This window comes from Corylus avellana, chromosome ca9 (genome assembly GCF_901000735.1).
Source record: "Corylus avellana chromosome ca9, CavTom2PMs-1.0".
NCBI classification, from domain to species: Eukaryota; Viridiplantae; Streptophyta; class Magnoliopsida; order Fagales; family Betulaceae; genus Corylus; species Corylus avellana.
The window spans coordinates 7,001,481-7,017,458 of NC_081549.1; positions in this window are offsets into that span (position 1 = coordinate 7,001,481).

Below are 15,978 nucleotides of genomic sequence, written 5' to 3' on the forward strand. Positions count from 1 at the left end.
TTTTTTTTTTTTTTTTAATTCTGTTTTTTTTTTATTTCTTTTGATTCTCTGTACATTCTCCAACTATATTTTTTTTGATTTTAAGATTGAGTTTGATTCTATTTTCTCCAACTATATTTTCTTTATATAAATAATTTTGTAGCGTAATTGCAAAAAAAAAAAAAAAAAAGGCCACATACCTGATATAATTAAAAACAAAAAAGAAAAAGAAATTATAGTAAAATTGTTTATGTTTTAAAAAAAGAAAAAAAGAATGAAAGTCCTTAATAATATAAATTGTATTTGTATTATAAGGGTATTTTAGACAATTTGATCACAATATGATTTCATTCACCAACATATTGCATTGTACCAAATGAAAGAATATGATTAGCTAGTCTATTCCAGCGTTACAACCAAACAAAGGAATATGAATAGCTAATCTATTCCACACTCTTCTATTCTTAGTAGTAGTTAATTCTTTTCCAATGGACTAGACATTCCGCGAACTAAACGAAGCCTAAGGGTGTAATATGCAGCATTACTCAATTTTTTTTTTCTTCATAAAAACTGATCCAAAGGTTGATCGTAACCACTGCACACTACGTCAACACTAAAATTGAGTCTTCTCAAATGTGATACATTTAAAATTATCAATATATCAAAATTCAATAATAATCATCTCAAATTCGATGTTGATTTTAAATGCCATGTCACATTTGGAAAGACTTTAGGAAGACTTATATCATTACTCAAAACAAAGAGAGATGAACTTATTCCAAGACGAGATTTGAGGAAAGCCATAATGGTGGGCCCAAAATCTAATGTCTAAGCAAAATGGGCCTTATAAATTCTGGGTTGTTGTGGGCTTTGTACGAGGATTTCTCGCACGACCCAAAAGAAAATATCGAGCTCTCTAGCATGGCGTAATGTTTTGAAATAGTGACGTGGCATTTGTCAATCGTGTACTCGACAAGATAAATAAATTTAGTGTGAACTCAAACTCCACATAAAAGTTTGTAGTTTGTACACAAAAAGTTGGTAAAGAGTCATGCCCTTTTCTTCAACTAACATCCTTCTTCCACACTTCAACCATTTTTCTTTGAATAGAGATGATTAAATGAAAGACCATAAACATTTTAGTTGAAGCAACAAAATCATTAATTATAGGCCTAAAGTCCCACGCAATGATGATATAGCTAATTGAATATGACTTGCATTAACCTATCATTCTAGTATCATGCTCGGGCATGATCATGTTGTTAACACGGTAATCACATGCTAAGCATCATGTGGAAGAGACTTGCAAGGAAAATAGAAAAGATAGGATGGCTCATCGAGAGTAGCAGCGAAACCAGTAAGTGGGCATGGAAGTACATTGGTAAAATATAGATTAAAAGAATGAAGTGAGTGTATCTAAGGAAGCCATCCCTTCTTTATTTATAGACTCATCATTCCGATTAATGCGATATATTACACCACTATTTTTATTATTTTATTTTATTTTATTTATTTATTATTATTATTATTTTTAACATGGCTTATCTAAGGATGGATTGATAGTACCTATAAGATCTTTGACTTTAATACTATATTAAATAATTACTTATTCAAAAAACTTAAACCGATAGAAAATAATATTAATGGTAATTTTCCTTTCACAACCATCTCAAGTATCTAGCCTTACTTACCCATGTTGACTTAGAGCATGCCTGAGATTGCGTTTTAAAAAAATAAACTGAGTCAAAGAGCTTTTTTTTTTTCTTTTTTTTTTTCAAAAGTTTTATTTTTAAGCTTTTGCCGAATGTGCATTTTGGTCATTTTTACAATAAACAAGTCCAAAAATACATTTGAAAATTTTAACCAAACAAGTTAGTTTTTGTTTGGCACAACTTTTTAAGTATTAAAAGTACTTTTTAAGTTATCTAACGCAATCTCAAACGAGTTCTTTGTATATGTGTGGAAATGAATGAATTTGGTGTGCCGTACTCAGTTGATATCTTGGGAGTGCGGTGGGCCAAAGGTGTGAGCTCTCTGGCCATCAAGGCCAATGGGAGTTACCACCAACTCGGCCCAAAAGGGCATACAACCCACTTTACAATGAATACGAATAGGGGTGGGCAGATTAATCGTTACCGTTTAACTGGCCGTCTACCGGTTTCGACCGAACCAATATTAACTGTAACCGTTTAACCGATATTCTTATCGGTTAAAAATTTTGTACCTATCGGTTCGGTTCGGTTAACCATTTGTTATCGGTTAACCGTTTTAATCGATAAGAACCGGTATGGGGGAAGGTTAGTAATAAAACTAGTCTAGTTTAGTTGGCAGGGAACTAGAGCACAAGGCTCAAATCCTCGTGGTCGTGGGTTCAAGCCCCTATAGACTCTTTCTTCCTCTGTTTTTCTTTCTTTTCCTTCTCACCATTTCTTTTCTCAATTCCCACGCCACATATTTCTTTTCTTTTCTTTCTTTTTTTTCCCTCCTCCTCCCACACTGCAGACTCTTTCTTCCTCATTGTTTTTCTTTATTTTCTTTCTCTTCCCAATTTCCATGCCACATATTTCTTTTCTTTTCTTTTTTTCTTTTTTTTCTCCTCCTCCCACACAGCAGACTCTTTCTTCTTCATTGTTTTTCTTTCTTTTCCTTCTCACCATTGCAGGAGAATGGGTTTCTTCCCCCTTTTTTTTTTGTTTGTTCTCTTTCTAGTTCTCGCAACATCCACCCCCATCTGTTCTCACAGACCTCTCTTTTACCATCAAAGATTCAATTCAGGTAAGAATTTTTGCCTTTTAGTGCTTGGGGGTTAGAGAAGTAGAGAATAGTGAAGAATGTGAGATTTATAATCGGTTAACCGGTTTAACCGAACCGTTTAACCGTGTACCGTTATAACCGATAATTTCGGTTAAAATTCTTATCGGTTCGGTATCGGTTAAGAAACCGTTTAACCGAAAATTATCGGTTAATAACCGATAAGAGCCAAAACCGGATCGTTTTGATCGATACCCACCCCTAAATACAAACCTGCCTTCTCCCTTTATTATTATTATTATTATTATTATTATTATTTTTTATCCTTTCTTTTCTTCTTTTTGTTTTTCTTTCGTCCTTTCTTTGGTTCGACGATATGACTTAAATTAAGTTTTTAACTAAGGATTTGAAGAGAGCAAAAAATTTGGAGTATTGTAATTTTTTTACAAATTCATTTGACAATTTATATTTTATTAAAATAAATGTCACATGGTAATTTATATTTAAATAGTTAATGTCCATATTTTACTAGCTGGGATTATAAATATCATGTAAACTTTTATATCAACTTAAATGTAAAAGCTAGACTATAACATTACTCTAAAAGAAATGTGATGATCTAATCATCCCATCAAAAAACCAATCAATGATGTCCACCTATTTGCTTAAAAAATAATCCAAATTAGCTAAAAGGGGTCAAGTGATTAGTGAGAGAAGTAAGTGTTCTTTATAAGAAAGAATTTTAGTATAAATTGGGCCCTAATTGATACTGCAATATAAAGCAAATGATTTTGGAATCTGACCTAAAAGCAGCAACTTTCGCCCTTTGTGGGGGGTTTTTCCTAATAACAATAAAAGCATATAATGGAATGGAATTATTCTATGTTAGTGGATCTCTTCTTTTTCTTCTCTTTCGGCTCTTTTAAGTTTGCTTGCTTTAATAATAATTAGGAAAAACTTTATAAAACTCAACTTCGACTTGTTTTGACACTAGCTACCTTCCTAAAATTTAAAAGCTTTCAATTAAAAGTATCGAACTTTTTTTTTTTTTTTTCAATTATCCTATTCTATTAGGATTTTCATTTTCATATTTCATGCGCTGTCACCTACAACAGAGCATCCTAAGTATTTGTAGTACTATTTTTGCCATTAGCATGTGCTCATATGTTTACCAAACACATCCATCCAAATGTTTTGTTTGTAAGAGGTAGCTCAATCGATTTAGACCACGCTTAATGAAACAGAGGTTACTAGTTTGAATTCCTCTCCCCGACCTTCATGTGCGGACATGTGTAAAAAAAAAAAAAAGTTTTTGTGTTTTTATTTTTAAACTTAAATTTGCTCCAATCTTATATATTACCTTGAAATTGATGGAAATTATATATTACCTTGAAATTGATGGAAATTGTTAATATATATAGCAGATTGACATATAGTATATTGTATTACACTATACTTTATAGTCACTAAGTTGTGCCAGCTATACAAAGTAACATTATCATAAGGGTTAATAACTTTTTTGGTACTTTGATTTTAAGGTTTTTCACTTTTTTTATTAAGTTTTAAAATATGACTGAACTAGTATCTCAAATTTTGGAATAAACCGAATAGCCACCTCCATTAATTTCTGTCAATTCTCCAATAACGGAAGTCCACGTGTCACTCTCATAATACGCCATGTGTCCTAAAAATAAAAATTAAAAAATTAAAAAATTAAACCTAAAAAAAAAAAAATTCCCTCTCTCAGATGAAAATCCCATCTCTCAGACTCTCACTCCATTTTCTGAGCAAGCAAGCAGACTACAACAAGAACCCAAATTCCAGAGCTACATAATTCCGAAACCTCATTTCCATTTATTTGATCAATTTTATTAGCAACGAAACAGCAAAATCACAAAGATCACCTCTCATTAGCAACACAACAAAAAATTGAAAACTAAACAAGGTCGAAACGCATCGTTTCAGTTCTTTTGCTCAATTTTCTCAGCAACCAAACAGAATTCAGCACAAATGAAAAAGAAGCCTCGTCACAGTTCCGACCAGCAGAGTGAAGATGCTGAAGAGGAAATCAACAAATTCCCAGCAACCAAAAACTTGAATGAATCTGCTAATCGCTGACTAATTTTTCCCTAAATTCCGATCAACCCATTAAAACTAAGAAAATCGTGGAAACCCAAAAAGAAAAAGAAGCCCGAAATTCAGCCGGTGATCTGTTAACGGCGCACAATCATGGGCTTGGATTTGATCGAAATGGCTGGTGAGATCGTCCCCACAAAACCCAGTTTCGAAAATGGATTCTTTGGAGAGAGATGCGAAAATGGAGCCCAAATCTTCTTCCCTTCTCTTGCTAGTTTTTTTTATTTTTTTATTTTTTTATTTTTTTATGGAGCTCTTTGGGCGTCTGAAAATGGAGCAGATGCAAGTAGTTCTGCAAGTAGTACACTGATTTTAGAAGAGATGGAGGTTGCTGGAGGCCAGCGGTAAGCAAAGTGGAAGAGGAGAAAGACGAACTAAGCATTTGGGTGTTTTTGAGGTTTTTGAAAATGCATCAGGTTCATTCTTTTCCTTGATTTTCTTAACAACCAAACAGAGGAAAGAGAGAGATTAGTGTTTGTATTGGAGATCTGGAGGACAGAGGGACGTTGGGTTTAATTTTTTTTTTTTTTTTTTTGGATGAGATCATTTTTTTTTTTAAAATTTTTTTTAGGTTTAATTTTTTTAATGATTTATAATGATTTATTATTTATTTTTAGGACACATGGCATATTATGAGAGTGACACATGAACTTCCATTAATAAGGCATTGACGAAAATTAAAAGAGGTGGTTATTCGGTTTATTCTAAAATTTGAAGTACTAGTTTAGTATGTTTTAAAACTTAGGAGGAAAAATGAAAAACCTTAAAACTGATATACTAAAAAATTTATTAACCCTTATCATAAATATGACTATTATATGTACTGTTCAATAAATCAATAACAAATTCTATAAAAAAGAAAAAAAAATCATTAAGTTAATGCCCTTGCCATTTGACATGAAACTTTTGTGCAGGCCAAGAGACACCAGCAAGAGACAACCACCCTAGTAATTACTGAGTCCAGTGCATTAGTTCTTGAGCTGAAAAAATGGGGAAGAGGACCAAATGGTATCCCTCCCCAAGGAAAGGAACCCCACAACCCAAAACCACTTGAGTTGAGTTCTAAGCCACATGTGGCTAACATGGTGAGGAGTGGATAAAAGGCATTCACTGCACTAGGCCTTGAATAAAGTCTACCAAAGTACAAATAATTCTACCACAAGCACCAAATCAATAAATGTCTGCTTGAGAAAAGCCTTCATATTGAAAGCGTTAGGCTATAAGGAAATTCTTGTTTTTGATAATAACTTTTGTAAAGACTTGACATGAATCAAGACCTTTAATGCTCTCGAATAAAAAAAAGACATATCAACATGCATTACACTAAATGATATTATGCGGAAAATGCATGTTCAAAACCCTCATTTCTCAAATCAATGACAAATAAAAACCTCCTTTCCACATTCAATCGGCAAGCACCTAACCACTGCCCATTCACTGTCCTCTCCTTTGTCTAGCACCGCCTAACGCTATTAAACCCCATTGACGAGCCCTCTGCTACTACTCCACCGGCTTTATCAGCATTGGACTCCCATTGGATTTGAAAAGTTATTCTCATTGACAAAACCCCCCCATTTGATCGAGTTGAGCCCAAGCAGTGGGATATTTAGCATTGTTGTCAGGTCCTAATTAGTAAATAACCATAAAATGACTATAATTTGACAAGGAAAGTCCTAAAACACCTAATCTTAAAAGGTCATCTACTTTCTAATTCTATACTAAAATTAGAAAGTAGCACCAAAATCATTGACATCAATTTTCGAGCTTACACAGCCTGGTAAGCTCATAGTGTGTAGCACGAATCTTTTTTACTTCCCAAACACCTTTACACAGCATGGTACACATCATCTCATAGTGTGCAGCACGAAACTTCGAAACCCTTAACTCATCCTGCAAGTCCGAAGAAACTTTCGTTTTCTCTTCTAACATCTTTTCTTTCTAATGAATCTGATTGTAGTTGTAGTGATCATAGGTGAGTCCAGTGAAATTTTTCTACTTTTTCTCTTTGATGTTGTACATTATCTCTTGACAAATCATTGTTTTCCCGATCCCGATCTCGAGTGTTGAATGTAGCTACTTTAACATCTTGCCCATCAATAGACCTGGCCATCCATGTCACTGATGGCCTCAATCTTGGATTGAGACTCTGCAAAAGTAATAACTCCAAATGGTCTGTCTCACAATTTCAAGTTTCTACGCCAAAAAACTTATTACAACAATATTTCGTTGAAAATCTCATATATATATATATATATATAAAATAAACTTTTTCTTTTTTCATTTAATGAAATGTATCATTGCATGAAAATATTGAGCAATCTCTTAATGAGTAACTTCCTGAAATTTCTGCAAAGTTTCTAGATGTTAGATTGTTTTTTTTTTTCTGAAATATTTAAATATGGTGTTGATTGGCTGAATATAGATAAAGTAATGGATTATAGTTTTTTTTTTTTCCTGTATTCTTTGACTCAACTGATATGCTAAATTTTATTCATTTGGTAGTCTAATATCGAAGTTTATACTAGTCTTATTTTGAATGTATGGGTAATCATAATTATTAGCTATTTGGATGGACTTGAAATATTAATCGCAATAGTCTTGTTTATTAATTTTTGTCTCGCAATTTCAAGTTTCTACGCCAAAAAATGTATTACACTATTATTCTGTATCATGGATCTTTGTGTGGTGCTTTGTGTTCAAACTTGGAATCTTGTGTTCATGTAGAAGGCTTCTATGGCAATATGATACTATTATATTGAATTCACCACTGGGATTTTAAGTTAAGGTAGGTCTATCCATCTAACACATTGGTCAAACCAATGTACGCGTACAAAATCCAAACTGTACAAGATTCTTGCTAACTGGGCCAAATATTGGACCTATAACCACATTCTCCTCTTCTAGAGGAGCCATAACCATCATTAGAAGCACTTCCTCTCAGAGCCAAAACCACACCGCCACCTGGAGCACGAAAATCATCGACATCAATTTTCGAGCTTACTGAGTCCACAAGAGTCTGGAGTTTTTATTCTTTTCTATTAAGTTTTTCAAAGCACTTTTTTACTTGCTGAACACCTTTACACAACATGGTACACATAATCTCTGTGTGTAGCCGTCAACTCATCTGGAAGTCTGAAGCAACTTTCATTTTCTCTTCTAACATCTTTTTTTTCCAAGGAATCTGATTGTAGTTGTAGTGATCGTAAGGTGAGTCTCAAGAAATTTCTCTACTTTTTCTCTTTGACTGTTGTACATTATCCCTTGACAAATCACTGTTTTTTCGATCCCAATCTCGAGTGTTGAACGTAGCCACTTTAACAGCTTGCCTATCAATAAACCTGCTATCCATGTCATGGATGGCCTCAATCGTGGATTGAGACTCTTGATTCTTTATATGGGCTTTTAACTAAACATATTAATATATAATAAAGGAACGGTTCAATTTTATTTAAGGACCAGTTCACTAACTAAAAAATATGGATTTACGCCACATGTCACAATTTTAAGACACTTCTAAAAGGGTTTCAGTTTATATATATATTGGTACCATTTAACTAAATGTAACTTCGCATTGATTAATTTTTTTTTTTATTATTATTAAATCTCAAGATCTCAGTATCTTGAGATCTCGCTAGGCAGAGTAGGTAGTATTATATTTCTCATCCAAGTATTTCCAATTTTATCTTCTTCCTAATTCTCTTCTTCATTTCTCCTTCGTTTCTTACTTTCTGTTAGGCCAGGAAGGGAAACGAGTTAGAAATTTTTGATTATCAATGATAAGTGATATGTTAGAAACATTAAGAATAAGCATAATGACTTTCTGTTAGGCCAGGAAGGGAAACGAGTTAGAAATTTTTGATTATCAATGATAGGTGATATGTTAGAAACATTAAGAATAAGCATAATGATGCATAATGATATCTCTCGGTAAATGAGTTGTTTTCATTGAAATTCTTTCAATAGAGGAGCTATGGTCTTTGACTCCAATTATCATAACTAGAAAATCATTCTATGTTTATTGGTTGAGGTAACATTGTGGATGAGGCACCAAGCAGACAAAAGCCGTTTATTGGATTATAGCAAAGTTTGTAGTAAGTGGGCTGATTTTTCTATTTGATGAATTTTTCTGAGTGTTATTGATAGTGGAGAGAGTAATTGCTTTTTGGGGTTTATACTTTCTGTTGATTTTGATACAATACTTGTTCAATAATGATATCTAATTGTTTAATGCTTCGGTAATGATATCTATTAATTGTATTTATTTCTTGATTTTTTTAAAAAATATTTTTTCTTCTTCTTTTATTTTCACTCAAATTTAAGATAACTATGTCAAATCTCATTGGATATTCTTAATGTTTATTGTTATATGGTGTTGCAAATAGATATATGATTTTTGCGGAATACGCCATTCAGTCATGCTTGTGAGGTATACTAGCATTTGATAGAAACTCTTACTGTTTGTGAATTTTTTTGTAAGTTAACTTACGACATTTGATGGCCTATTATTCAGTTTTTTGGTTTTTCTATGTATTTGTTGTGTATATATAAATTACTATACAATCCTTCACATATAAGACATTTAAGGTGAAACAACTTTTATTTTATTTTATTTTTTGGTACCATTTAACTAAATCTAAGTTTGCATTTTTTATTACAATTATTGTTGTTGTTGTTATTATTATTATTATTAAATCTCAAGATCACAGTATCTCAAGATTTCAGTAGGCAGTATTATATTTTTCAGAGCACTTTTTTACTTCCCGAACACCTTTACACAACATGGTACACATCATCTCATAGTGTGTAACATTAAACTTCGAAGCCCTCAACTCATCCTGCAAGTCTGAAGAACCTTTCGTTTTCTCTTCTAACATCTTTTCTTTCCACGGAATCTAATTGTAGTTGTAGTGATCGTTAGGTAAGTCCCATGAAATTTGTAGGGCCCCAAAATTTTTAAAATTATTTAAATAGATTATTTTAATGATGATGTTACTTTAATATTTATTTTAGCTAATGATTTTAATTCTTAGAAAATTTATGGTGTTACAGAGAGTGGTAATTAGAGAATGGTAATTGATGAAATAATATGATAGTAAATGGTAGGAAGAATAGTATTGGTAGGTAGAATAGTAAGGGAAGGTAGAATAATTAATGGTAGGTATAATAGTATTGGTAGGTAGAATAGTTAATGGTAGGTATAATATTATTGGTATAATAAAACGAGGGCAGAATTGTAAATGTAATGTAGAATAGTTAATGATAGGTATAATAGTATTGGTAGGTGGAATAGTAAAATGCGGGTAGAATTGTAAATGTAAGGTATAATAGTATTTGGGTTTTTCCTATAAATAGAGCTCTTCCCCTTCACAAATTTCACCACTCCTCTTCCTTCTCTTCCACATATTCTTCCGTCTTCTGCTTTTTGCTCGGTCTTTCTTCTTTCTGAGAGTGTTTACACAGAGCAGAAAGAGAAAGGCGAGACAAAGCACTGCAAGAAAGAAAGAACACGAGAGAGAACGAACTTGAGAAATTAGTTTCAAAAGATATACTACGTACAGCAATGTATCAGTTAAATTCATCCTTCAAAACCACTTTGGCCAGCCTGTATAGTAGCAAATTACTACCCCTTTGTCTCCGCTCTCTAAAGCATATGTGTATCCTGCTCAAATCCCTCAAACAATATCTGACACAAAGTCCACGTTATTTTTCAAGCCTAATGATGGATTTCCAACAAAAGATCGAAAGTGAATCTTGCATCAACTTGGAATTGGTGAATAGAAGTCACCTTAAGCCTAATGATAGGCTTCTTTGCACATAAGCTAATAAGTACCTTTCTTCTCAAAAGCAGAATTTCAACCATCCGACAATTGACTGAACCATCTCCAAGTTCATAAGGCCAAAGCTGTGTTCTAGAATTGTCCTTTGAGGTTTGCTTGCCCCCTTCCATGTTGTATAGGATCAAAAACACATGTGGTCAATTGAAGGAAGACTTAATTCCAATGAACCTTGTGCTAAGAATTTTCGACGGCTATTATTTTCAATCTTTCTCGGATGAAATTAGGGAAGTCCTTAGCTAGAGGAAGGATTGTAGATCTCTATTACTATAATCAATTGATAGGTAGAAACTAGGGCTGGCAAAACAGGTACCTGACACGACTTGATTACGACCCGCGAGTACTCGTTACACGATTAGCCTATACATGAACACGACCCATTTGACTAAACGGGTAATCGGGTTTGACACGATTATGACACGAAAATAGTCGGATAACCCGACACGACCCATTTTATAATAACCAGGTCATATCAGGTAGACACGACCCGATCTCTTAACAGGTAACCCGACCTGGCCTGGCCCAACTTGCTAAAAACCCTAAACCCTAAATTTTTTTTAAAAAAAATTTGTAATAATAATACATAAATACCAATACAATTGTTAGTAAAACATTCACAAAATTAGCAATTTTCAACTCTATACATATTAGAATATTAGATAGTCCATTTCCATAATTCCATGTAATGCAATAATGATTTTAGTTTCTCTTTAAGGAGACTCCTTTGTTATGATGACCACACACACACATATATGAAATGAATATGGAAAGCAATAAAGAAAAAGATAATAACAATAAAATAAAAAAAAAGCTAACAAAAACAAAATAATAAAGAAAAAATAAACAAAACTCAAAACTATATCATCATTAGATTCATTACAAATTAGGTTCCCATGTGCCATTATGCCCGATGTTGTCTACTTGAAGTCTTGAAAGATCCATGATCCATCCCATGTAATCAAAGATATGAATTATGAAACACTACAAATATGCTCATTTTTTGACTATTTTTTTTTTTTTTTTTTAAACCGGGTCTAATGGGTACCTACCAGTCCCGAATAGTAACCGTGTCTGGCAGGTTGACTCGCCAGACACGAAATTAACCGAGTCTTAAACAGGTAGACCCGATTAACACTCGAACCCAATAAGGCCAAATCCAATACCTGTTTTTTCGTGTCATATTCGTGTCAGGTTCGCGAGTCGTGTCAAAATTGCCAGCCCTAGTAAAAACCCTTGTCAACAAAGCATGTGGACTGTGGATTTTTGGTGGCTTATATAGTCTTGCAAAAGGTGAGCATGTCTAAGTGTGGTCACCTTTTCTAAGCCCTTATGATGGATAAACTCTTAAGCATATAGTTCTTTCTCTTGTTGCTTCATTATGGTGTTAAAAATTTGAAGCTGTTGCAACAAAAACACCTACTAGCTTGGATGCCAAACAAGCTTGAATTGTAAATTTTTGCCGAAATGTTCGTGGACATGAAGTTTTAGTTCTATGCAAGATCCTTAGAATCTATAAAAAATGCGTGTGGACATAAAATTTAGCAAAATCTTTTAGAGTACAAGATGCTAAGAGGTTACCATTTATCATAAAGTTAACCTATGACCCTCTGAATGTTGTTATCGAGAATGATGTACCTCTAATAGGACCTATAGTGCTGCCATCATTTTTTTTTTTTTAATCTTAATAATGCTCTAACCATGCATTTGGAAGAGCTTATTTGATGTGTACATAAGAATGCCATTGCTGTTGGTCATGTTTTTAAGTGCTAATGGATGTTAAACTTGCAGGGGTAAAAGTAGATTTAGATGAAAAATCAAGCAAGAAGAAAGTGTGAGAAGCAAAGAGATTTACGACAATTGGTTGCTTTATGTTTGTATGCAAGATTGAGAAGATTGCAGCATTGTCTAATGCTGCCAAAGGAATATATATATAGGTTTGATACGGACACAACACAAACCCAACTCATGGCCAACTTCTCTTTTACGTGTAAAAAAAAATTGAATTTTAAACCAAACAAATTGTATTTTTTTTCCAAATTTTCAGAATTCCAAAATCCTTTATCACAATTTTTTTTTTAGATGACACGTAGGAGAGAAGTTGGCCATAAGTTGGATTTGTGTTGTAACCTTAACATTTTTCACACACACACGTGTGTGTGGATATATATATATATATATATATATTTTTTTTTTTTTTCTTTTTCTTTTTGTGAATATTTTCGAGATCTTTATGTATATATAGAGGCATGGTACACATGAATATTTCTCATATATGTTTGAACTAAATTTTAAGGATGAAGGAAATCTTTTTGGGGACTAAAAAAATTAATTTAGAAGGTACACATAATAAAATATTGTAAGTGATGTGATGTGAATTTCCGTTAAAAAAAAAAAAATGGAAGTACGAAGTGAGTATTTGGACTAACAATAGATATCACCTATGATATCTTTTGAAACTGAAGCGATCATTTAATAATGACCGTTATCACATATACTAAAACGACATTTAACACTAAAAAAATCCAAAAGAGGGGTTGTTTTTTTTTTTTTTTTTTTGTGGTAATTCAGAAGAGTGGTTTGAATTAGCAACAGTCAACAGATGAGAGCTTAAAGGTCCAAAAGTTGATCGGGTCTTTTCCCTTTGAGTGGATAAAAGATGTCAAGTGATGAGTGGGAGAAGTAAGAGTATTCTTAATTTATAAGAAAGAATTTTAGTACAAATTGGGCCCTAAATTGATTTTGGAATCTGATCTAAAACCAGCAACTTTCACCCTTTGTGAGGTTTTCCTAATAAAAATAGAAGCATAATGGAATTATTCTATTTTAGTGGATCTTTTCTTTTTCTTCTCTTTCGGCTCTTTTTTTTTTTTTTTTTTTTTTTTTTTTTTTTTACATAGGTCCTATTAGAGGTACATCTTTCGGCTCTTCTAAGTTTGTTTGCTTTAATAGTAATTAATAATGAAATATTAACGAGATTATAAGGCTTGTGAGAGTGTAGTTAAATTGGCATGGAATATTAACATTACACTCCATGAATAGTTTTTATATCATAAATGTTGCTGGCTTGGAAAAGCATACTAGGAAAAATCTTCTTTTTAAAAAAAAAGAAAACAAAAACCCTCAAAAAGTCGAGTAATTCTATAAGTTCTTATGTCACTCTTTGTGTCCCTAAAAAATGAAGTAGCTTTTAACATCACAATTTGATTAAAATCTAATATTGACCAATCACAAGCTCAATAGTATTTTTAAAAATTTCATCATCATTAGAATGACACAAGAGTGACTTGTAGCATTACTCTAAAAAGTCACATGCAGCAACTTCCATTTTTCTTAAGAGACTGATATCTCCATCCTTTTTGAATATCGTCTTCCCACTAAGGCAAGAGACCCATTTCTTTTGTTTTCTTATTACTTTTCATCGGCCTCATTATTTTTCCGAAATTGCTTTTATTAAGGGTATTATATTTTTTACTACATGTTTATTTTCAAACAGACTGTCACATTAATTTGTATAAAAATGACAGTAAAAATTATAATATCCCAAGCATTTTCCTATTCCATGTGCCATCACCTACAATAGAGTATCCTATGTCTTTGTAGTATTATGTATGCCATTCATTAGCATGCTCTCATGTGTTTACCACACACATCCATCCAAATGTTTTCGTTTATATATTATTATACTTAAATTGGCTTGAAATCATTTCATCCCAAATCTATTTGATGAAAACAAATTGAAAAATGCATTTATTTGAGACAAGGGTCCCTGTAATTACTAGTCTACCAATAAAGTTGGTTTTTGTGCTCCAAATTGTGTTTGAGGTGATACCCATCATTAAGTCACTGCCCTTGCCTTTTTCATGAAACTTTTGTACCTTAGCAATCAATAGCAGGAACCAAATGGCAAACGGGGAAGAGGACCCCTCCCCAAGGGCAGGAACCCCACAAGCAAACACAAACCTTTTTTTTTGTTTTTTTAACAAACTTGAGTTGAGTTCTAAGCCACCTAGGGCTAACATGGTGAAGATTGGAAAGTGACCCTGATAAAAGTTATTGCAGTCATGGCTTATTTGGAATTGCGTTAAAAAATTTAAAAAGTAATTTTAATATTTAAAAAATTATGCTAAACAAAAGCTGACGTGTTTGGTAAAAAATTTTTAAAGTACTTATTTGACTTTTTTACTCTAAAAATGATCAAAACATATTTTTGACAAAAGCTTAAAAATAAAACTTTTATCTTAAAAACTCTATTTTTCAAAAAAACCCCAAATATACTCTAAGCCTCGACTACTAGGAGTACATACAATAAATATTGGACCAAAAATAAAATTAAAGTCTACAGTAAAAGGTAGATTTTTTTGGGAGCATGCATGTGATTCCACTTGTTTTAGATAGTGCCCATATTTTCAAACAAAAGAAGCCATAGGCCCATAGTGATGCCATAATCAGAAGGTAACTATCAATATCATATAACCTTTCGGCTTACAAGCAATATTTTCCTGCTTTTTCTTTCTTTTTCTTTTTTTATCAAAAAATGGTAGACCGGAGAGATCAATTGTGATTATTCTACCTGAGTGTGACCATTGTAGCACTTATTCACTAGGAGCCACACAGGAAGGGCCTAGATGTTGGGAACTACAGGCGTTCCCTCAAGTTCGACCGAACCATAGTTTGACTCAGCCCCACCAGGGCATCAATGGGAACCAAGGTGGCTAATACTAATCAGCCATATGCATGAATTTTTCATTACGGAGATTCGAACCAACACCCTAGTACATGTTTAACCACTTTAGAGATTTTCTTAAGCCATTGAACCACCACCCTTAATGGTAAAATTTTCCTTTTGTGGTCACGAGAAAGCTTTATCATGTTGTTGTAACCCCACCAAACCATTGATTTGCTGAGGAAATTTAGAAAAAATAAAAAATAAAAAATAAAAATTCTTTTCTAGATAACCTTTTTTGCATTGATTTTTTCAATATGATCGTAATAATAGCAGCAATAATAATAAATATTATTATTAAACTGAAGTTCTCACTTTTAAACCATGAACTTCATAATTTCAAATTAATCAAGTGTTTGAACACAAAGTCAGTATCAAATCTCATATGGCCCAAACGGTGTCAATCTGTCATCTTTCTTAATTTTCTTTCAATCTATTCATAATCTAATCTTTGATACTAAGAGATCTCATCCAATCTAAATCTAATCACCAGTTTCAAGCCCTTAACACTTAAAAATTTATGTAGACCATCTCATGTAGAGGTTTGAGCGGAGA